Source organism: Balaenoptera physalus, assembly GCF_965194825.1.
Source record: "Balaenoptera physalus genome assembly, chromosome: 8".
Taxonomy (NCBI): Eukaryota; Metazoa; Chordata; class Mammalia; order Artiodactyla; family Balaenopteridae; genus Balaenoptera; species Balaenoptera physalus.
In genome coordinates this window covers 83,444,257-83,469,828 of record NC_138887.1, presented here as the reverse complement: position 1 = coordinate 83,469,828, position 25,572 = coordinate 83,444,257, and the positions used below count along the sequence as shown (strand labels likewise).

Here is a 25,572-nt window from a genome sequence, read left to right as displayed (position 1 = left end):
TTGCATCCCCTGCATTGGAAGGTGGATTCTTTACCACTGGACCACCAGGGAAGTCCCATCCCTTGCATTCTTAATAGTTATTGAGCCTAATGTGCCCACCATGGGATGAAGGGCACAGGAAGAGGAGGAGCTGCAGAGTATTAGATTGGGAGGCTCCAGAGAGAGGAGAGTCACCTACAGGTCACCTAGGAGCATAGCTTTGGTTAAAAGACACCCTGAAGTTTGGCTCCCTTTGCCACTAAATGCCACCCACAAAAATTCAAGCCCAGGCAATACGTGTGACACAGAGACCAAGAAACATTTTTTTAAATAAACAACAAAAATATAGGTCCTCACAGTTCCCTCGTTTGGCACATAGGATGGGTTGAATGGTGGTTCCCAAAAAGATTTTTCCATTTCTTCATGCCTAGAACCTGTGAATGTTCCCTTATTTCATAAAAGGGTGTTTGCAGAAGTAATTAAGTTAAAGATCTTGAGATGAAATCATCCGGTATTACTCAGGTGGGTCCTAAATCCAGTGATGAGTGTCCTTATAAGAGACAGGAGAGGTGACACAGGAAGAAGAGGAGGGATTGTGGCCATGGAGGCAGAGGGTGGAGTGATGCAGGCCAAGGAGGCCAAGGAGGGCTGACAGCCACCAGCAGCTGGAAGAGGCAGGGGAGGATCCTCCCCTGGCCCCCAGAAAATAAACATGAGAAAATAAACGTCTGTTGTTATAAGCCACCAAGTTTCAGGTCATTTTTACAACAGCCTCAGGAAACTAATACAGCAGCCTATTGGACTAACGGTGGGCACAGAATGGCTCAGGCTGGCCAGAGGAAGAGTCAGCGTCGTGGGTTCTGCAGAGGACACTGGCCCAGGTCCCCACCATTCCTTCCAGCCTCCCCTGCCCTTCATACTCTCTGCCTGACACAGGATCATTTCTGCAGCCCAAGCAAGGAGCCCATGCCCGGATTCCTCTGGGCCTCCACTCAACTGCACCACCTTAGCCTTCAGATAGCCTCATGCAGGCCACCCTCAAGCCCACCTTGACCTCAGCCAAGTTCTATAGTCTAACTCAGCTATAAGCTTAATAATTCAGGTAATTCTAGTTGCACAGAACGCTCCTGGCTCTGTTGGAGAACATACTCTCAAGATAGACTGCCTCCCCTTTATTACCCAAATGACAGCTTATGACTGCATGCACAAATACCACCAAAGCTCGGCCAGCATTTTCCAGCTGAAAGTGGAGCAAAAGAGGAACTCAAATGTGATCAACCTCCCTGAAACAGTGTTTGATAAGGAAACGTTACTCTCCAATTTACAATAAATAATGGGCAAAGGGACCATTTCTGAAATTTCATCTTGATAACCTCAGAATTTCAATCTACAGGAAGGAACAGCAATTCACAGTAATAACAAGTAGACCAAACCATGAATTTCTTTTGCTGTTATTGCCCCTGCCTTACCTTTTTCTAATGATGGGTATTGCTGGGCATACTGAGGAAATCTGAATTTCACTATATAGCAAGCCCCTCTCCCTCCCCTGAAACTTACACACACTACGCCCACTTCTCATTTCATTCCACAGCCACTTACTAGACCTCTCTAGGAAAAACAGAGCCAGCTGTCCTGTGAGCTCTCCCTCCCCACCCCTGTCACAGCTTGTGGCAAGGGACTAATGTGGCTCAAATCTCTTGTTTTATTATGAGAGTTGTGGTGAGGAAAACCCAGGCCACGGATTCTATTTACTATATATTGCTATAATACCATATATTATTATAGCTTACTATTTACCATCTGTGTGACATAGAGCATTTATTTGACGTCTGGGAAACACTGGCTTCTCATCTATGGGGAAGGAATAATAATAGTTTTCTTGCATGATTACAGTGAGAATCAACGTACTTAATTCTGGGCCTGGCACATCTAAAGTCCTCAGGAAATATTCGTTACTGTGATTCCCATCGCTATTATTGTGATTACTGTCTTTACTACCCTCCCCCAAAGATACATAATCCCCTACCTCCCTCCAACCAGGTCTGCTTGCCTCCATGTTTGCTCATATGATGACTGAGGGAGGGATGCAGACCATGGAAGAAATGGAAGCACAGACTTGGAGCCCGCTGGATCAGAAGGGGTCCGAGCCATTCCAAGACTAGGAGATGCATCTGTGTACCAACCTCTTTGATTAACTCTCTTTCATATTCTGTACACAGAGTCCTCATTAGACACTTTTGCTTCAGAAATCACAGCAGCCTAACTGACACTTGGTTTTATCTCCCAAATCACCAACCTGTGTATGAAATATGCATCACCCCAAGAAACCATTTTGCTTTGTGTATGATTAGACACGTTACTCCAGAACTGCCCAGTGCAGACAGCCCAGGCTGCTTTAGCCCCTCCCTTCCACCTGGGATGGCCCTGCCAGTCACCTTTGGCCAAGCACAGAGGGAAGGGCTTCTGTTTCTGTCCCCACCCCAACCTGGTCTTTGTCCACCAAAAACTCCAGCCTCATCCCCCTTGGGGTGCTGGCTCTATGCAGCACTTTAAACTGTGGTACATCCCACTGCACCCCCTTCACCGCCTCAGCTCTGACTCTTCCCCTCAACCTGCCCACCGCTGCCCTCACCTCTCCATTTAGCCATGCTCTTCTGTACCTGTACACACCTGGCTCTTGACCAAAATGCAGGTTATTGACATTGCCTTGGACCTCCTTAGGCAAAGTTCAACCTTCCTGATTGTTCCCACCAATGTACTCCAGCTCTGTTGTAAGTGGGAGCTGGGAAGTGCGCCTGGTCATCCAGGCAATGCTCCAAATCGCCCTGCAGTGTCCTCACCCGAATCAAAGGTCTCCCTTTCGCTGTACAATCAATCAGCCTCGAAGTTTACCTGATGGACTTATGTAAATGACTGTGAGAAAGCAAAGGCTCTCCCTTCGGGACTGGTAACCTAACAGGCAGGCATTCCTCAGGGTCCTCTGTTGGCCAAAACATTGGGAACCTTTGTACCCTTTTCAAGAATGAGTTATTTAAACAAAAGTCAGTCAGTGCATTAGTTTGCTAGGGCTGCCATAACAAAGTATCACAAACTGAGTAGCTTAAACAACAGAAATTTATTATCTCAGTGTTCTGGAGGCCAGAAGTCTGAAATCAAGATGTCAGCAGGGTTGCTGCCTTCTGAGGGCTGTGAGGGACAATCTGTCCCACGCCTCTCCTCCAGCTTGTGCTACCCTCAGGATCTCTTCGCCTTGTAGGTGGCTTTCTACCTGTGTCTTCACATCATCTTCCTTCTGTACATATCTGTCTGTGCATCCAAATTTCCACATTTTATAAGGACACCAGTCATACTGGATTATGGACCGCCCTAATGACCTCATCTTAATCTGATCATCTGCAAAGACCCTATTTCCAAATAAGGTCACATTCACAGGCCCTGGGGGCTAGGACTCCAACACATTTTGGAGGGGACACAACTTAACCCATAACTTAGGTACAGTGTATCCTTATTTATATCAAGGATTCATTCCCAAACACCTCATATGATATAAAGCTTTCATAATTAATTTTTCTAAAGGAAAAACAATAGTTGAGGGCAAGGTGGAGGGACAATTATCTCAAGATGTATTTATCATGTTGTTTTTTAATATTTCTTTTTTTCTTTTCTCAGTCTCTTCTCTAATATTTTCCTTTGGGATCTCACTGAATTTATTGCCTGGCCTATCCCAGTGGTCACTTGGCTCATGTAATGGCATTTTATGTAAATTTCACTGCAAAGTTACTGATTTTCAGACCTGATTTTCAGCACTTGCACAAGCAATGTGACAGTGACATCTTGGATGATACAGTTATGTGATACAGAAATTTTTAAATGTTTAAGTAGCAATGAATATTAAAATAACAGCACAAAAGGGATCAAAACCCCTTGCAGAAATTCTGGGGCATGCAAACCTGAGGGTGATCCACAGCCCTCTGACAGGGAAAGCAGGGTATTTCTATTAAGCAGCTGAAGTGACACTGTCGCCTGGCAATAGTGTGAACACAGGATGCAATTCATACAGGCCCCCTGCTTTGAAATTGTGAGAATTTTTATTTTATTGAAGTATAGTTGGTTTACGACGCTGTGCCAGTCTCTGCTGTACAGCAAAGTGACTCAGTTTTACACATATAGACATTCTTTTTAAAATATTCTTTTCCATTATGGTTTATCCCAAGAGATTGGATATAGTTCCCTGTGCTGTACAGTAGGGCCTTGTTGTTTATCCATTCCAAAGGTAATCATTTGTGTGAATTTGTTTTTAATTTGAGGAATTTATAGCTTTTTTAAATTTCAAATTTGAGTAACCAGTGGAGACCTTGTTATTACTTCCAGGTCATGCTGTTTCAACTTCACATAGTTCAGATTTGCATTAAGTGCCACTGAACTGTGTAATAAGCATCTTTCCTTTAGCAGGAAGAATCATAGAATAAAACTACCCAGAGGAAACCAGACAGATGGAAGCCGCATGTCTAGTCACAGACGCCAGCTTCGTGTAGATCAGGAAGAAGTGGGTTTAGACATGTCTCATGGTTTTAAATTATTTATTCCCCAGTTCCTTCTGCCTAGCTCTGAAGTCTACTAACAAAAGAAATATTACCTTTATTGTATGTTCTTTTGTCCTCCCCATCTCCAGCTGCCAAAATAAGCCTGTCATTTCTTGGTATAATTGCTAAGCTCCTACAGCAAAATGACCTAAAGGTGACATGAGGCAGTTAGCACTCAGCAGTGTCCTGCTGCGGGTGCCCTCATATCAGGAGTCCTGAGACTCAGCTTTTAATTCAGACGTGGCTCTGCCATCAACAAGTGATACTTCTTGGGACAATTTGTCTGGGTTTTCATGTCTTCATAGTAATTGGTTTTGTGCATTTTTGTTAAAGTGATGGAATGACAAAGGCAACACAGGAGATGCACAACTATCCTCTCTTAGGGAGAAATATGGCTCGTGAGAAGGGGATATCAAATCATGAGCCCTCTCTTCTCCCCACTAAAACCATGATTCTCCCGAGTCCCCAGGTGGTGCTGAGGTTTCATGGGCCATGGAGAACCCCTTGGGCCCTTCCCAGCGCTTTTGCTACGTTCTCATTATGAATGGCCACACACCACCGGCCCCCAGGCTTTAGTCTGCACCTTCACCCAGACCTTGTGGGAAAGAAGAGGCTATCTCGGCAGTGTTGTGCTGATCCTGACTTTAACTGCCCCACAGGTCTTGGATGAGCCCATCCTTGGGCTCTTGGATAGAAGGGCCTCAGGTAGACACAGCGTACATTTTTCTGACTAAGAACACATGATCTGTTTCACAAGAGATTTGTGAATTTTCAAATAATCTAAAATATATGACAATCAAATCATATTTACTTAAGCCTCTAATTAATTGCCTTGACCAAAAAAGAACAAAATTACATTAAATTCATCTAGCCAAGGAAATCAGAGTGGGACCCATGACCACTCACTTCTCCCTTGTTAGAGAGAAACAGGAATCCTCTCCCCCGCCCCAACCAATCTCTATTGCTGATTCCACAGTCCAGGCCCATTTCTTCTTTCCAAAATCCTTTTCTCTCTATGTAAAGAAAGACATTAATTTTCAGCCTCATGGAAAGATAAACAAAATAAAGAATGCATCTTGTCCCAGTCTTTAGGAATTTCAATGTAAAAATGCGTTCCATTTGTAGAACAAAGGCTTGTTATTTTCACCCCATCTTCAGGAATGGTGATTCCCGGAAAGGTCTGGAATTTTAACTTTTGGTTTCATGCTTGACATCTGGATGGGTTTGTTTATGTGTGATTGTTTCTCATCTTGGGAAGGCGGGAGTGGCGAGAGAAAGGCATTAAATACTCAACTCTTGCCTGCCCACCAGCGCTGGCAGCAACTGGTGTCAATAAAGACAGTGGAAAATGAACTGCGATTCCAACATCTGTGAACCAGGTCTCCCTTGGAGCTGACGTGCAAGCTGGAGACAGGTAGATGGCGCCTTGCTTCTTCAGGCTGCAGTGGGGCAGAATAACTTCTTAGGGGAGGTAAACAGGCTTCCCAGGCTTGAATATCATTCTACTCATTTTCTTCTGGAAACAGTGCTCTGAAAAAGGTTGATGAAGATGTCAGGATACCCAGTTATTTTAGAGCTATTTGGCAATTTTTTCTGTAGTCGTCCAGAAGGTCATTAGACCTGCCAACAGCCGATGTTGCATGCCAACTTGTTTGCAGGAGAACCCAATTATCACACACAAAAACCCTCCGGTCACAGATCAGTTTGCTCGCCTGCCAGCTTTCAGAAAAGAGAAAGAAACAGATGTTCCTCATGCTCTGACTTCAACAGGCCTCCAACCAACCCCTCCAGCAGCAGAGACCTGATCTCAGCCCAGTGGGCACCTTTGAACCAAAGTCCTGCGTCCCCTCTGGCATCTGGTCCACCCCACCCCCTCTGCCCCCAGCCTCCCAGGCCCAGTCAGTGCTCAGAGGAGCCAGGTCTCTTCTAACTTGTTTTCCTTTTTTAAAACAGAGAAGTGATTTTTTTTCAGGTTTTGAAAATAGCCAAGAGCTGCAGTGCTAACTCTCAAGGTGAACTTGGCCGAAAGGAGGCGTAGTTGTGGACTCTGTGACCTGCCAGCTTGAGTGACAGGATGTTTACAGTCATTAGGAGACTCTAAGAATTGAAGGCCTCTGTAGATTTCTTGGTTTTTTTGAATGCTTAAAAATACAGTGATTTTTTAAAGGGCATCGTTTAGGAATCATCTATCTCATGTTTCCTAATCTGTATATTTAAACTTCTATGTCATTTATCAATACAGTAGAGGCACTAATGATGAATAATTATGAGTGTGGAACTGTAAAAGTTCAGAATATGTAGTCATTTACAGAGTCAGCGCAGCACAGTGGTCAAGGCACAGACTCTGGAGCCAGCCTGCATTTGAACCCTGGCTGTGTGACCTTGGACAACTGACAACCTCTCTGAGCCTCTTTTCCCTTTTGTAAAAAGCACATGAGAAAGATCCTTCTTCATATGATTTTTGTGAGGATTAGAACAGTGGTGAATAGGTGAGAGCTAATGGTATTTGCAATTTTTTGGAAGCACAAATTTGAATCCTGTGTGCCGTGGGATTGACATGCAATAGCTTATCCCCTGACCTGAGAGACAGGGTATTGTAGATCAGTGAGGAAAGAATGAATACATTAATAATGATGCTGGGACAGTTGGTGACCCCCATGGGAAGGCAATGAAAATAGAACCCTGCTTCCCTACTTTCGTACACAAAAATCAGTTATAGACAGAAATAAATTAAGGACTTAAACATGAAAGGTAAAACTTTAAATTTTTTAGAAGAAAACATAAGAGAGTATCATTTTGTCCTTAGAGTAGGAGACTTTTTTTAAAGACAAAAATAGGTGAAACTATTTTTGAAAGCTATTAATAAATTCAACTACATTAAAATTAAGCACTTCTGCTCATTAAGATACCATAAAATATTGAAAAGATAGGCACAACCTGGGAAAAGAGATTTGTAACACATTTAACTGACAAAAGATTCATGTCCAGAATAAAAGAATGCCCTTAAATCAAGAAGAAAAAAGCAAACAACCTAACAAAAAATTATCAAAAGATCTGAACAGGTATTTCACAGAAGAGAAGACAGGAAAGTTAATGAACATATGAAAGTATACTCAATACTGTTAGAAGACAAGACAATGCAAGTTAAAATCACAGTAAAATACTATTTCACACCTACCAAGTTGATAAAATACCAAGCATGGCTAGAGGGCAATGATCAGGGACTCAGATGCACTGGTAGTGGGAAGTGCGTGGGTATAACCATTTTGTAACACAATTAGGTATTGGCAAGTAGAGTTGAAAACCCACAGCCCTACAGCCTAAGTCCACTCCTGAGAGTGGATCCCCAAATTTGCTGCATGTCACAATCACCTGGCATGCTTTTAGAAATCCTGTGCCCAGGCTGCACCCAGATTAATTTAAATAAGAATGTCTGGGGGTGAGACCAAGGCATCAGTATTTTTTAAAACAGCCAGATGATTCCCATGTGCAGCCAAGCTCTCCAGCCAAGGGTACCCCCTGCCTATGACCTTCGGCTGCTCCTCAGAGGATGCTGAAGAGGAAGAGGCCCAGGTTTGATGAGACACCTGGAAGGCTGCAAGCATGGTGAGCAAAATCCCACACAAGCTTCCCTTCCACAGGCACTGCCTGCAGGAGAGGGGTCCTGTCCACTCTGGATTTCTACCTCTTGTGCCACATAAAAAGCAAAGTCCTCCAGCAGCCCATCTGGCCCAAGGCACAGCCATGACCTCTTGCTCTACACCAATTGGGTAGCTGTGCTCAAACTGTACAGCTGAGGATGGGGCTTTCTGCGCTGTGGAGCTGAAGGCTGGGGAGGAGTGGCGGGACTCCCAGGAGGTGGAGCTTTAGTCAGAGGTCTCTAAATTGGGGGCTGCCAGAGGACTGTCGCTGATATTCCCTTTTACAACATCCATATCGCTGTAGGGTGACTGCTCGAAGGAGGCAGGCCTCCGACGCAAATAAGAGCTTCCTCATTATTTTGTAATAGTTGATATAAAAAATTGCGATTGAATTTGAAATGCAGTTGCATTATCAGGGGATTTTTCAACCTAACGTTTGTCAATGAAAGAAAAGGAAGAGCTCTTTGATTCTTTAAGTATCCTTCTTGAATTGTTACTACATGGTTTTAAAATTTTTATTCCTAACCTTGAGAGTAATGGCTTTTGTCCATGAAGACTATCAAAAATTTAAAGAGATCATCATTTAAAATCTTGATCAAAATTGCATGTAGCAGGCTTCCCTGGTGGCGCAGTGGTTGAGAATCTTCCTGCCAATGCAGGGGACACGGGTTCGAGCCCTGGTCTGGAAAGATCCCACATGACGCGGAGCAACGAAGCCCGTGCGCCACAACTACTGAGCCTGCGCGTCTGGAGCCTGTGCTCCGCAGCAAGAGAGGCCGCGACAGTGAGAGGCCCACGCACCGCGATGAAGAGTGGCCCCCGCTTGCCGCAACTAGAGAAAGCCCTCGCACAAGAAACGAAGACCCAACACAGCCAAAAATAAATAAAAAAAAAAAAAAAAAAAAAAAGAACTACAGAGCAGGACAAGCTTCACACATCTCTCAAATTATTAAAAAAAAAAATTGCATGTAACTATTTCATGCATAAAACCTGATTTTTTAGAAAAGTACATTCAAGGAGGAAATCTCAAGTTTCTTTTTTTTAAAAATGTGAAGAGTCTATATAGAAGTGTTATACTTTTTCCTAACATAATTATGTAATATTAAAAAAATCATTTTCTTAACATAATTATGAAACATAAAAATAGTTCTTTTTCACCCGTACCTATAGAGATGCCCCCAAATCCCCTGCAGCTTACCCCAATATGCAGAACAAATACCATCTTTTTCAATGCACCATGACGGCTCGGGAAGCATGGCCTTAAAGAGAAATTTTGCATGAAAAGTATGTAAGAATGTATTTTATAGCAGCATTCTTTATAATAGTAAACAAACAGAAAACCACCCAACAGATCGACAACAGAATGGATAAATGGTGGCGTGCTCATTCAATGGAATAGGACACAGTAGGGGATATCAGTGAACTACAGCAACATGTCACCATGAAGCAATCTCAAAAGCTTTATATTAAGCAAGGGGAAAAAAGCAAGTCACAGAAGAAAATGTACAAAGTTCAAAAATAGGCAAAACCAAACAATAAATTTGGGTGAGAGGGGATTAGTGATTTTTTTAAGGGAAAATACAGCCATTCATTCATTCAAGTCCACTCGAACCTTGACACTTGCTGTTTTTTCTGCCTGGAATAATTTCCCCAGAGAGTGATTTGGTTTTTCCAAAATAAGGCACTACCTTATCTGTGAGGTCTTCCCAGATCAGCTGATAGAAGATTGTACAAGAGAACATGCAGCGCAGGGGGCGTGCACACACACAGACACACACACACATCCATCCAGACATACCCCTGCCATGATACACATCATGTATCACACAAAGATACACATCATGTGCACACTCCAACCCACCTTATTTGACTTCATAGAATTCAACACCTGGCATATAGATTTATTTGTTTACTGTCTGTCCTTCCCACCCAAGGGAGCAGAAACTTATTTTGTTCACTACTATCTCTCCAGCACCTAGAACGGTGGTTGGCACATACTAGGAATTCAATAAAAATCATTGGATACAAATGGGGATTTATTTAGCAGTTACTTTATTCAGGCTACCAAAATTCTAGTGCAGGTACAAGATTTAAAGTCACCAACTTGGGTAGGTAAAAATGAAACTATTTTGCAATAATTGCATTTTATTTTGTTCTCAGCCCCCACTTTTCACTGGTTGAGAGAATCTAGAACTTTCCATTTCGAGGTAAACCGTTCTTTTCTGGATTTTTCCTCTGGCTCTCCTTCGGATAAATGGTCAATATAACATTTTACCCCACTCCGCATCCCTCTGCCTGGAGGTGAGCTTAGTTCCTGGGGCATGGAAGTTTACAGTGCAGTGTGAGGGGCCAGTCTTCTCCTCCGTATGGGCCCATCACAGGCTGACATCTATGACAGTGTTCTTGTCCTGCTGGATCTTTGTTCACAGGCATAGCTGACCCCACTGCAGCCAAACTGCTGAAATAACAGAGTCGAAGCTTTCCTGTATGCCTTGAGCATCCTCCTCTACCAATGAATCTCACTTGACTGAATATCCCTGAAGAGGTGAAACAAGCTCTTCTATCATACTGAATTCTTCCCCAATCTCTAAAAACTCAAAAAAAAATGTTCTACCCAAATCTTGGCTCTGGCTCTATTACCAGAAGTTTTCAAAATCCTTGACTCTCTTCAGAACCTTGACTGATCTGAATCTACCATCTCCCAGAGCAATGGATGAGTCAATGGGTGAGTGATCTGGGGACAACAAGCAAATTGAGGAAAGGAGGAACATCTGCTGTTCCCTTGGAATCTTATCTTACCGAAGCAGAACACGTGGCACCACAAGACCTTAGCAAATGGTTTTACAAGTTTAAATGATGCTTTATTTATGTAATCCTTTGGAAAATCTGCAGAGGTATTTTTTTTCTTTCCAACAGATGTTCACTACCTGCAACTCCCTCTTTTTGTTTTTAATGTAGCAATTTTTTTAAAAGTATTTGTTTATTTATTTATTTATGACTGTGTTGGGTCTTTGTTTCTGTGCGAGGGCTTTCTCTAGTTGCGGCAAGCGGGGGCCACTCTTCATCGCGGTGCGCGGGCCTCTCACTATTGCGGCCTCTCTTGTTGCGGAGCACAGGCTCCAGACGCGCAGGCTCAGTAGTTGTGGCGCACGGGCTTCGTTGCTCCGCGTCATGTGGGATCTTTCCAGACCAGGGCTCGAACCCATGTCCCCTGCATTGGCAGGCAGATTCTCAACCACTGCGCCACCAGGGAAGCCCTTAATGTAGCAATTTTTGATGGAAATATTTTTACCGGATATTTCACACCTTCCAAATTTATTCAATTTACAATCCAGAAGATCATGACCTGATTTTCAAAAGAAGGTTATCTCCTCAAGAATATTGATTATTATCCCATGCTACTCAGTAGCCCTGGGAGCTGTCATGGATGAGAGAAATGGGCAGGGTAGCTTGGCTTTCACTACATCCTGGCTCATCTGCTCTTTCTTCCATCAGCTGCTCTCAAGGGCGCTAGCCTGTCAGTCAGAAGTGATGCTCATCACCCTTTCTGTCTATAGCAGGTTGGCCTTGCTTCTCCAGGTATGGTCCTTGGACCAGCAGCATTAGCATCACCTAGGAGCTTTTAGAAATGTAGAATCTTGGGCCCCTTCCCAGACCCACTGAAGCAGAGTCTGCATTTTATCAGGATCCCAAGGTGATTCGTGAGTTCGTTAAAGTTGGGGAAGCACTGCTCCAAATTCAGCCCTGCCCTCACTCCCAGGACATGTCAATTCTCAGGCTGAGGCGTGAGCTGCCTCTCCCCCCCACACACATGCCATCATGATTTAGATGACCTGTGGACTCACACTGGGTCAACATTACTAGACACAGAACAATTTCCAGTGTAAGATGAGCTAGGACAATTGTCCCTAACCCAGAGTTTGGACTGACCTTGGGACACTAACTCAGGGAAGCAGCTAATAGGAAAAAGAACGTGGTGCAAAAAGCAGTCTGAGACACTTTTATGTACATAAACCCCATCAGCTGTATTGCGATGGCAAATCATTGCAATCGTGGTTACAAACACACACACACACTCTGTCCAGCACATCCCCCAGGTTGTACTTTTGTGACTTATTTTTATCTACAAACATCTATTATGAGTTGATTTCACCTGAACTACAATTTTCCCTGGGTTAGTAAGATGAGTGTGGACTGGAAAAGAGAGGGGCAGATAGCGTGAGATTAGTTGAGCTCTTCTCACCCCTGTGTGGATCCTATAACTACAGGTCAGGAGAAAGTATTCTGGAGCTAGACTGCCTGGGTTCAAGACTTTGCCCTGCTTGTGTCACTGAATAGTACAGTACAAGTTATTTCAACTCTCTTTCCTCATTTAAAATATAGAGATGATCATAATTGCACCTACCTCTCTGGGTGAGTGTGAGAATTATATAAATTAACACACAGAAAGTGCTTAGAACCATAACAGATACATAGTAAGTGCTCAGTAAATCATTGTTGTTATTATCTCTAAACCCAAATGGAAGGCGTTAAGCTACTTTTATTTCCTCCTTAAGCCATTTTTAGCTGTGAGACCTTGATTCTATTTACTTACCATCTCTGAGCCTCAGTTTCCTCATCAGTAAAAAGAGGATAAGCATAGTACTTACCTCACAGTGGAGCAAAAGTAAAATGAGAAGACTTGTAAAGAAGCACCTAGCAGAGTACCTGGCACATTCAGGCTCTGAGCAAATCTTAGCTGCTTTCTCTCCTTTGCCATGAAAAGAAATAGTCAGTACAACTAAATAAGATGTGTTATTTTACATGCAATTCACATTTAAGATACCAGTGCCAGGAAAATTCTATTTACCCAGCTCAAATTTTCCTTCAATGATGCCCTCCCCCACCCACTCCCTCAGGGACCCCGTGACTCTCTATTCTGACCTGTCCTAAAGCACTTAGCCCACTGGGTCATGGCACATCTGCTTGTACGTACATGTCCTGAACTAGGCTGTGCACTGCTTAGGGGTAGGTATCATATTTTATTCATATCTACATCCCAATACCCCAGGCAGGGCCTTCCACAGAGCAGACAGTATTTGTGGCATGGATGGGGGGATGCATTGGTGGGTGGGTGGGAAGGTAAGTGGATGGAGGAAAGCCTAGGGCAGCTCCAAGCCCCTTTTGCAACAGAAAGATGTAGAGGCCTGTTTGGCCCCTGTTGTTTCACAGCTGTGTTGGATGACTTGAGCTGTACATGACTTGGTAAAGAGTGCATTACTCTATTACATTGTGAATAATGAACTCTTTCCAACTAGGTGCATACACAGACAGAAAATAGCAACAAGTTCTTAGAGTTCAGGTAGTTTCAGCTCTGTAGCTGAAGAGTACATATGTATTAGGGTTGTTCAGAGTTTATGCAGAGCCTTTAGGATGGCGTCCTAAGTCCTCTCTCATCTGGCCCCAACCTCCCTTCCCAGGCTTCCTTCTCCTCTATCTCTTCACTGCCTGCTGAGAACTGGTCAGTCTAAGAACACTTTATGGATATCCTATCATAATCAACTGCCCCCTCTCTGCACACCCTCAGAAAACTACTGTGTTTTTTGTCTTTGCAATGTTATTTGTCCATTTTATAGATAAGGAAACTGAGGATTAGAGAGATTAATTTGCCCAAGCTCACAGAGTTAGTAAGTAGAAGCATCAGGATGTGAACCTGGGCTATCTAACTACAGAGGAAATGTTCTTGAGCACCACGCAAAGAGCGGGGATGTTTACTTATTTTAGCAAATATGTCAATAGTACTCTGAAAAAAGGTGCTGATGTGCTGAACTGGCATCAGCCATTATAAAAAAGAATGAGTAATTGACACAAATCATAGCTCTTGGTTACTTCAGTGACTAATCTCTTTATTCAGATTACTATCATGATATATACATACATATATATATATATACATCAACATATTAGTTGTCAATTTCAAATTTATAATCTGTGTTTCCCTGGGCCAGAATAAAGGCTGGAGTTCAAAGCAGGGTCAAATTAACAGTAATTATTATTCTTTTATGATCTTTATTTCCCACTTGCTATTATAGGACTTACAACCTACTGCCAAGCTTCCCCAGAATCTGTTTATTGTAGGGAACTCCTTGGAATATCACATACATTAAGGCCCTGTTGGTTACTAACATATGGTATGGACCTTCTCTCCAACTGTGTTCTGACACCTTGGATGAGGCTTGCTAATGCCACCTCTGCTATCACGAGTAAGACAGCACCATATTTTCCCCATTTCACCAAAACCATCTTACAGTCCAAGTATAAAGCAAGAGAATGCCTGTCTCCTTTTATATTTCCCTTAGGACCCTAAACTCATAACTAGTCTTAGATTGCCCTGGTAGCCACAAGATATTAACAAAACCATCTCTTTCTGTTTTGACAAGACACACCTCTATCCTATGCAACCATTCCTTTTGGCCCTGCCAAGGACCAACAGGGCACCCTCCGCTAAGGAAACCTTTTGAGGAGGTGGTAGAGTCTGCCCTTGGGTTTGCTACAGCAGAATGCCCAGGAATCCAACTGGCCTTAAGGTCCAAGCTCAAGTTGCCAGTGCCTGGCCTTCACAGTCTCCAGGCTCTGTGTTCATTTTTCTAGTCAGGCCATGGTATAAACTGAATTGGTGACCCTATCCACCCACCCCAATTCATACATGGAAGCCCTAGCCCCCAGTGTGACTGGCCTTTACAGAGATAATTAAGGTTAAATGAGGTCATAAGGGTGGGGCCCTAATCCCATAGTACTGGTGTTCTTAAAAGAAGAGGAAGAGACAGACGCCAGGGAGCTCCCTCTCTCTCTGCATGTGCACAGGGGGAAGGCTAAGTGAGGACACAGTGAGAAGGTGGGAAGAGAGGTCTCACCGCAAACCAACCAACAGCACCTTGATCTTGGTCACCCAGCCTCCAGAACTTCAAGAAAATAGATTTCTGTTGTTTAAGCCACCCGGTCTGTGGTATTTTGTGATGACAGCCCTAGCAGACTAATATAGACCATAAAGGTCCAAACAGGTCCACTCAACAACTAATAGGAATCGCAATGCAGTAAAATTCCCCACGTGCTTTTCCAGAGAAAGACATTTCTGGGACACCTTTTGCCCCAATGATTATTCCTCACCCACTGATTTCTGTGTTTCAAGGAGAAGCTTTCCTTCCTGCTGACTTTAAGCATCCTGTGGAATAAAGATCATCTACAGGAAAGGCATCATCTAATCTCAACCACAGAGACTCCCTGAGGGATCAAGGAACACAGCCAGAGAATTTCACTCTCTGGGCATCTCTGCTGCTATGCAAAGAGGGGCTTATGCAGAAAAGATTTACCCACATAACAAAATTGCCATTAGGTAACTGCTAAAGACATGGCTGCTGCACCATGCAGAGCACCTGCCGCCACCTGACACAGCACAAAGCTCCACATTTTGGCAGCACTTCTCTGTCTAACACAAATGATCTTACTTTCACAAGCAGCTGGAACTGCCAAAAACCCCAGTGAACAAACACAGTCTGGCAGATGCCACGATGGGGCCGAGAATACGAGTTCCTGGGACGGGAACTGGCAGGTTTACACACTTCCCCAGGTCCCAGCAGGCAGAGCACAGGTGACAGACACACACTGACCTGCATGTTAATGTACCCTAAGTACAGAGAACAGGACATGGGAGACGCAGAGGTGAAATTGGTATGAAAGTGCTTTAAGGTGAAACGAAATGCTTCTCACCGCTTTAACCACTGAGGAGATTTTCAGATTATTCAAAGGCAAAGGCAGCCTATAAACAAGGTACAGGCACATAAAATATGTTTTTAACTGGAAAAGCAATCCAGGGCTGTCTTAAATGCTTCATATGATAGAAATTTTTACATTTACATAGAAGGAAGAAAAATGGTTAATTGGATTCTTTTGAATGAAGGACCATTAAACTGTATTTTCACAATAATTGGTAGGTTCTTGCCCAGGGACACTTGCAGCTATAGGAGTCCCTCAGGAATGTGGGAAATCACCCCTTCTCCAGTGGCAGCCTCTTGGATACATCCTCTACACTGCCACCGTGCCCCCCAGAGAGCTTTATAAAATGCACAACTCTTCACATCCTCCCGAGGGTTGCTCTTTTTTGCCCTCAAAGTTATAGCTACAGTCATCAGCATGGCCCATCCCTTCATCATGGCCTTTGCCTACCCCTCTGCCATCATCTCCTGCCCTCAGACATCACCCCACACAACAAAGATCCCAAACTACTTGCTCTCAAGCTGTCTTCATCTCCATAACTTTGCATATACTCTTTCATCCTCTACTCTGCTGAGTGAATTATGACCCATTCTTCAACATATGGGTCAAATTTACCCTTCTTTTCAAAGCTTCCCTGAAGCTTCTAGGCAGTATTACTTGCTCCCTCCTTTACATCCCCAGAATACTCGAGGAGTCCCTTTGACGTGAGGTTTAATATTCCATTTTGTTAGGATGTCTTGATACATATTGAGATGATGGGCCCAGGTGGCAGGTACCATTCTTATTTTTCTTTGAGTCTCTTTAGTATCCTCTAGGGCCAAGCATATTAGCTGTTTGCCTAGAAAAATCTTTTCCTATTAAAATATGTGGAAACAAACAAATGAAAAACACAAGGTGATTCATAAAATATCTTGAAGCATATGGAAAAGGTAATGTTCCCTAAAAATGTAGAAAAGTATACAACAAAACAACAAAAGAGGGAGGGAGGAAGGAAGGGAGGGAGGGAGGAAGGAAGGGAAGAAGGAAGAAAAGAAGAGCAAAGAAAATTATAGAGGACATTAGCTTGATGTCTTCAAAAAGACATGGAGGGCATGACCTCCGGGAAACAGGATCAGGGAACCACAAGAACAGAAGAGGTTGTGATGAAAGAGGAGACGTGACAGGAACTTGTGGAACTGGAAAAAAAAAAAAATACAAACTGCAAAAAGGCAAGGAATTACAAAATGCAAACGCAAAACCAAGACTAAATTAGAGGCATAAAAACCTCTTTCTTATTATTCAGCTGTGTTTCCCCACCTGGCACATCAGGCCCTGGCTTCTTCCTCCTGCCCAGTCTAAGCTACAGGAGTCCCAGCAGATCTCCTGACTTAGCCCCACCCCTGCTAGGAATCTCTATTATCTGGAAGAATCGAAGCTGAGGTAGAGGGTGATTAGAAGAGCATGTAATTAGCCTTCTTGGGTAGGTAATCAGCTGCATCTTGGTTATTGGATGCTGAAAATTTGAAGAAAATAAGTCATCAAAGAGAGAGAAAAGAAAAACAAAAATTAAAAGAGTAGTAAAAATAAGAACAGAGGCAAAGATTTGTTATCTTTACAAAATATGCATTTTGTGTTTTAAAGATAATAAGTTATGAGTCTGACTCCAAAAGTATAGGCCACAAAAGCAAAAATAAACAAACTGCACCATATCAAACCAAAAATCTTCTGTACAGTAAAGGAAATCATCAACAAAATGAAGGGGCAACCTACTGAATGGGAGAAAATATTTGCAAATCATAGATGTGATAAGGAGTTAATATCGGAAATATATAAAGAACTCTCATAATTCAATAGCAAAACAAAATCGATTAAGAAATAGCCAGAGGATCTAAATAGACAGTTTTCCAAAGGAGACATACAAATAGCCAACAAGTACTGAAAAGATGCTCAATACCACTAACCATCAGGGAAATGCAAATCAAAACCATAGTGAGATATCACCTGACACCTGTTAGAATGGCTATCATCAAAAGGACAAGAAATAACAAGGGTAGGCAAGGATGCGGGGAAAAGGGAACACTTGTGCACTGTTGTTGGGAATGTAAATTGGTGCAGCAACAATGGAAAACAGTATGGAGGTTCCTCAAAAAATTAAAAATGGAACTACCATATGATCTCACAATTCCACTTCTGGCTATTTATCAAAAGAAAATCAAAACACTAATTCAAAAAGGTATCTGGACTCCCATGTTCTTTGCAGCATTATTTATAATAGCCAAGATATGGAAACAATCTAAGTGTTCATCAATGGATATATGGATAAAGAAGATATGGCGCATATATATATAGATATAGATATAGATATAGATATAGATAGATAGATAGATAGATAGATATAGATAGATATAGATAGATAGATACTACTCAGCCATAAAAAGGAATGAAATCTTAGGAAATCTTGCCTCTTGAGAAAACATGGATGGACATTGAGGGCAAAATGCTAAGTGAAATATGGAACATGGAGAAAGACAAATATTGTATGATCTCACTTATATGTGAAATACTTTAAAAAAAACAAACAAGCTTATACATACAGAGAACAGATTGGTGGTTACCAGAGGTAGAGGGTGAGCGAAATGGGTGAAGAAGGTCAAAAAGTGTAAACTTCCAGTTATAAAATAAAGAAGTCCTGGAGAATGTAATGTATAGCACGGTGAGTACAGATAATAATACTGTATTGCATATTTGAAAGTTGCTAAGAGAGTAGATCTTAAAAGTTCCCATCACAGGAAAAAAATTTTTTGTAACTATGTATGAGGATGGAAGTTAACTATACTTGTTGTTGTGATCATTTCGTAATCTATAAACATATCATATCGTTACGTCGTACACATGAAACTAATATAATGCTATATGTCAATTATGCCTCAATACATTTTTTTAAAATAAAGGTAGGTTATATTTTTATGACAAACATCAGAAAATACCACAAAAACAAATATTCAAAAGAAGTAAAAACTATCCCCAAATTATCACTAACATTGTAATCCATATTTTTCTAAAAATTACAGTTTTCATACTCTCATACACATACCCTACATCGATTCTGTAAGTTCCTGTTGAAGATATTCTGTTAGACCAAATAAATCTAGGTGCTATTGAAAGATAAGCCCAGAAATCTGCCTGTTAAAATGATAAAAGTGTATTGCTTTCTCAGGTCACAGACCATTGCTGACAACAGAGAGATTCTGGTTTTCACTCCAGGGCTCCTTCCAGCTTGTGATGCCAGGAGCTCAGAGGCAACATCTGTGATATGTCTCCAAGGTCACTATGGAAGGGGAAGAGGGCAAAGTGAGCTTCTGTGGGGACAGGCCTGCAAAAGGTGTGCGTCACTTCTGCTCACATTTCATTGACTCCATTGACTGAAAGGGATGAGGATCTAAGATTTAGCTTTGTGCCCAACATAACAGGAGACACACAGAGGTTGGGGAGCATTAGCAGTCTTTGGGTTGTGTAGTGGTTTTTTTTGTTTTTTTTTTTAAATTAATTAATCAATTAATTTATTTTTGGCTGTGTTGGGTCTTCGTTTCTGTGCGAGGGCTTTCTCCAGTTGCAGCGAGCGGGGGCCATTCTTCATCGCGGTGCGTGGGCCTCTCACTATTGCGGCCTCTCTTGTTGCGGAGCACAAGCTCCAGACGCGCAGGCTCAGTAGTTGTGGCTCACGGGCCCAGTTGCTCCGCGGCATGTGGGATCTTCCCAGACCAGGGCTTGAACCCATGTCCCCTGCATTGGCAGGCAGATTCTCAACCACTGCACCACCAGGGAAGCCACGTGTAGTGGTTTTAAAAGGAGCCCACAAGTTGTCTGACTCTCCTCCCTTCAAAAGGTAGAGCCTAATTCCCCTACCCCTGAGTGCGGGCTCAAGTTCTAACAAATGCATATGATGATGTGTGACTTCTAAGACTGGGTCATAAAAGGCATTGTAGCTTCCTCCTTGCTTACTCTGTCTTCTCTCTTGAATCACTTACTCTGAGCAAATGCCAGCTGTCAGGTCAGGAAGACACTCAAATGGTCCTATAGAGAGGTTAGGGTGGTATAGAATTTAAGACTCCTGCCCATAGCCAGCAATAAATCGAGCTAGACTTCCTCCTAACAACCACAGAGAGGGCCATCTTGGAATTCATCTTCTAGCCCCAGTCCAGCCTTCAGATGATGGCAGCCCCACCCCACATCATGACTGCAACCTCATGAGAGGGCCCCACCAGAAACACCCAGTAAAGCTGCTTGGATTCTGACCCCAAAAAACTGTGAGACAGAAAATGTTTACTGTTTTAAGTCATTGTGTTTTGGGTAATTTATTATGTAGCAATAGATAATCAGTGCAGCATGGATCCACACACACGCATAAGACTAAGCAAAGTTATCTCTTTTTCACTAAGTGGGACTTTGGGACCAGACCCAATATGGAACCTTTAATGGAGACTCCGTGACTCTCTTGCTTACACTTGGCAGCTATGAGACTTAGGCACAACGCTGAGAGAGACACTTCCTCTATGCATTTCCTTGAGGCCCAAACTCATAGTCTAGCCCTCTAATCATTTCCAGTCAAATGTCCAGGTGAGGCCATTCCAAGGAAAACCGTGCCAAGTAAAAGCAAGGAAGAGGGAGGTGGAATCTGAATCTGACCAACAGGCCCATGGAGGTGGGAGGAGGGGACGAGGAAACAGCTTGTAAGAGAACGCAGCCCCTTACCCTCTTCACAGAAGCAATCCCAGAAGAAAAGAGCAAATTTGCAGAAAAGGGAAAACTTTCCATTCTGACCTGGAATCCACACCTCTTTCCTTGTCTCTCAAAATTCTCCACCTCCAACTGCTCAATTATTAAATATCTGTAATCAGATCCATTCACATTAGATTCCTCTGAACTGGGATGCAGTGAGGTTAATGCAAAGGAGCTTTATGCCTTCCCTGGAGGCCAAATGGCATTATCTCCTGGCCTCCTAGGACTATCGTTCTCTGCTTTTTAATAATAAAGGCTGGGGTCTGATTAACTCTATGAAAGAATAACAGTTTCTAATAATAGCCTATCTTCTCAAGTTCATTTTCACTTAATAACATCATACTCTAGTACATAGAGTCAAACAAATAATCAACTGAGTGTTTTCACACTTACACCTTGCTAAAGTGGCTTTAATGGGCAGGGTATTTAATACAATAATTGTTTACATACAGCAACAAAAAATTGCATGAATTCGTTAATGTTTGTAATTTTTTTTCTAAATTAAAACTGTCCCCTTTTATTGAATTCTCACTAATTATTTTCATCTTGACAGATAGCTCATATTATGCTTTGGGTGAATTACCAGCAAATTGATGAATTTGTGTAGCTTAAATGAAAGAAATATTTCACCAGCAATAGCTATTGACTATTGCCCAGCAGTCAATTTCATTCCTTGTTTAAAAGACTAACTTGCATGTTGGGCCCTTTTTTACATGTATGGATGGATGGATAGATAGAACAGGAGATAGATGGGTAGACAGACAGACAGGGAGAGAGAGAAAAAGAGAAAGGGACAGAGAGCCACCCGGGTACACAGAAATGGAAGGCAAGGCTGAACCACACAGGAGACAAAAAGTCATTATCACTTGGCAGAAAGCACAACACACTGGAATCTGAGTCCTGGTTCTGTGCCCTGCTCCGGCACTTACAACTTTTTTGCCGAAAGCAAGTAACTGCAACCATTCTCAGGTCCATTTCCTTGTCTGTGGTGCCCCCCGTCCTGCCTGTGGTGTTGAAATACTTGAGTAGGTGACAGTGCTCTAAAATGACAGTCAACAGTGTAAGAGATCATAAAGATGGGGAGAAAACCCCTCATGTGGCTGCCAGCTTAATTCCTACCTCTCTATTTCCAAAATTGCTTTTGCTGTTCTAATGGGCACAGCGGAGGCTTCTTGTAAGGATTGCAGTGTTTGGTTCCTTTGAAACACCGCCTCTCAGGTACTGTGGCCAAGTACCTAGAGGAGCAGCCAGGGAGTATTTGCATGAGCACCTTTTAGATCATACTCCAAACACTTTGTTCTTGCCTACCCCAAACCTTCACTTCCAGAATGGACCCAAACTCCTGCTAAAATAAAAATTAGCATAAAAGTGACTTTAATATCACTGAGCACACAATAACCAAGACCCAAACTGTGATTAGATGTTCTGCTCTGCTTGGCTCTAAACTAAAACCACCAAAAAAACAAAACCGTTCCCTCTCTCTCTTCCCTCCTTGCTCCTGGCGTGTTGGAGTGACCTTTGATGACCTTTTCCCTCCCTCTAGGACTAAGAATTTTAATCATGGCATCCCGAGGCCTCACTCAAAGCCATCGAGTTCTCCTCATTTTACAAAGCCCACCTTGAGCTGTCGAGACTAGCACACAGTTATACGGCCCCTGGGATGCCCCCACTCCCACCTCCCGAAACACAGGATTGTGCAAAAGAGCATGTTTCTTGCCCATCTTTTCCCCTCATATCCTCTGTTAACCTGTGACACAGTATTTTGGTCAAAGCGTCAATGAATGAATCACAAATGGTGAGAGAGAGTTTCCACTTCACAAATAGTTTTCAGCGTGGGTGGTACCTTACCTTAGTAGATTTGTCAACTGCTTTCTCAAGCTCGGGAATCATGGAAACCTTTGCAGCACTGCATAGAGCTCAAGAAAAAGTAGCCGAGAAACCATTAATGTGATATAAAAATGCAAGTGTGCCCTGAGCCAACGGAGGCGAAGGCAGACGTGTAATGCTAATAAGATGATTCACAGGCACTTCTGGGTCCTCTAAGGATGCCCAGGACCCAGAAATACTTGTATCATCTTTGCAGCTGTTTGTATCAACAAAATACATTTTTCACTGGCCATGAAACAACAACAAAAATGCTCAGAGATAATCTCCAACATCTATTAATCCAGTCTGAATTTTAGGGGACCCGGGGAAGAATTCTAGGGAAACGTGGGTTTTTATCACCTCTAGGCTCATCCCTTTAAGACGCTTTTCCACAAGCCCACAAGTGCCATCCTCTCTGCCAGGAAAACCTAAGCATCCATGCCCACTTGTCCACTCTAGATCTTCACTCTTATGCCTCCCTCAATGGCCACCAGAAAATACATTTATTGGAAGCCACCTCAAAACCAGATGGCTCGTCATGGATTTGGGGAGCCTGGCTTCAGCCCACTGTTGCCGTGACTTTCATGACTTTTTATCAGCGTTGCCACCACTGCCACCACAGATGATTAATTAAGAGAAACCAGATCTATTATTGTCACACCAAGTGGTGGATCCAAATAATTCTGAGAGTCCTAGATGGGTGAGTATGTCATATTTTAGAATCAGGATAGGAGTGGGGTTTTGCTTATTTTCCTATTCTAAGGAAAAGCAAGCTCTCAGTTGCTGGCCTCCAGCCCAGATTCATGGTCAAAGACCTGGGCTTTGTGGCCTTGAGCCTTCTCCACCTCCACTCCTCCCTTCCAAACTACATGATGCAGACTCTGCTGATGTCCGTGGAAGATGCTCTGATGTACAGCCCAGATCTCCCTTCAGGAATGAAGGGCTCATTTTCCTGGCTGTTCAGTGGGCAGCTGGCCAACAGCGCTTAGCTCTGAGCCCTCTCGGGGAATTGCCTTGGCTGAAGGGAGCCACCTTGCCCAGGGCAGCCCTCATCCAATGACTGGTCCACAGGGGGATATAAAGACCCTTCCCCTTTGCCCCAACTCAGGACAACTCTGAAGAGCCATCCTTGCTTCAAAGCTCCCTGAGGGGCCAGCTGCACCTTCCTTGGAACTGCATCACAGCCAAACAAACTTCTCCCTCTGCCCACGCCTGCTTTCTTCCGTCCCCTGCAGGTGTTGATCCCAAGAAAACTTCCTATAATATTTCTTGCATACTAATCTCTATCCTAGAGCCTACTTCCTGGAATCCAACCTGTGGCTATCCCCATGTCCCTCGGCCCACCTCCATGTTGACTTAAGCCGAGGCTGAGGATCTGGTGACTGACAGCGTCCGACCTTGAGCACCTGCATTTCTTGGCATCTCTGCCTGGGGCTTTCTTAGCAAAATGGTACAACTGGGGAGTATGGAAGTTAACACCCCTGGAAGGAGCCAGGATAAACGCCCACCTTCCCATGTTTGGGTGGCACAGTTCTGAGGCATATTCCACAGTTTCTCCAGAGTCCCTGGGATCTGAGTCTCCACTGTGCCCCCAGCCACCTCAACTGTGGACACATTGTTGGCTTTCTCCTTCTTTGTCTCACTGCTTCACTCCCTGCTTCTCTTCCCGGGATCACCTCCCAATAAGCCACCAGCACCCAGGTTCCTGCCTCAGAGTCCACCTCTGGGTGAGATGTTCTTATTTCTTTCCCTTTCTAAGCTGGAAACTCATCTTCCTGGGGGCAGAACCAATGGGACACTTGCAGGAAGGGGGCCATAAGTCACGATGAGTGTGAGTGTCAGGACAACCGTGGAAGATGCTAAGGACACAAGCTAGATCCTCCACAATGCCTGGCTAGCGTCGACGTATTTTATGATAAAATTGATTAAGAGAAGGTAGGCTTAAATGTCACCCTTCCTCCATCTTCCTGTGTGGGAACTCCCCAGGTGCTCCAGAGGCTGGATGACAACAATGACTGTCGCTTACCAAGCCCTGTGCCGATGCAGGAAGGAGCACTGGGCAGGATCTCACTCATCCTTCGAGGTCGATAAAATCATTGACTCAGTTATGAAAACTGAGACTGAGAATGGTGAGTGATTTCCATGGTCTCACCATTAATCAGCTAAGAGCCAGGATTCAAATCCAGAGCAGATCACTTCAAACTGCTAATTCCTAATCAGGGGGTAAGAGGTCACTGAAATATGCATGTGCCCAGTCAGGCGAATGCTGGGCAGCTTGGGGGTCAGTGATTTGAAGAGGAGAAATGAAATGGTCTCTGTGTATTTCAGGGATACCTACGAGAGCATGTAGGAAAAGGGCTAACAGGGTCCCGAAAGCTCTAAACGCAAAAATATATTGAGGAGGGTAGAGAATGAGAAAAGAGATAAAATAACCACATCATCTTCCAGGTCAGCAGGGAGCCCTTGAGAAATGAGCTTGGTGACAGTCTGAGCAGGCTGAATATGATCTGTCCTGAGGAGGGCCTCTGGTTTCAATACTGTGCCCCCAGATGTCACTTTTCAACCAATATTTATTGAGCGCTCTTGAACTGGAGACGTGGAAATAAGCAGAAAAGGCAAGTGCCCTGCCCCCAGAAAGCGAATCTACTAGTCAGGGGAAACTGACAAGAAATAAATAAATTGATTTATTATAGATGTCCGAGAGTAATAAGAGCTATGAACAAATTAAAGTCGGGGTGTGTTCACGGTTGATAATGGCAGGTGCAATCTTAGATGAGGCAGCAGAGAGGCCTCTGGGGAAGGTCACATTGAGGGAGATAGACGAACGAGAGGCCAAGCATTCAGGGGAGGGAGCAGCAGGTACCAGGGCCCTGTGCAGGGCTGGGGAGCAGCAAGCAGGCCAGCGTTGGGGTGCAGAGGAAGCAAGGGAGACATCAGTGAGAGAGGAGGTGAACCGAACGGAGACATTTTCTTGCGGCCAATAACATCCAGGC

At 43.5% G+C, this 25,572-nt stretch overlaps 1 protein-coding gene across 4 annotated transcripts in view; it reads right to left on the bottom strand.

The window, feature by feature from the left end:
* Nucleotides 1-25,572, bottom strand: part of GPR141 (G protein-coupled receptor 141) — a 188,099-nt gene that overhangs the window by 107,082 nt on the left and 55,445 nt on the right. The window contains exon 3 of one of the 4 annotated variants that reach the window (XR_014266434.1): nt 9,402-9,462. The exons of the other annotated variants lie outside the window; for them this stretch is intronic. The gene's annotated coding sequence lies outside the window, so the exon portion shown is untranslated. The remainder of the gene's footprint in view (nt 1-9,401; nt 9,463-25,572) is intronic. 4 annotated transcript variants of the gene reach the window in all.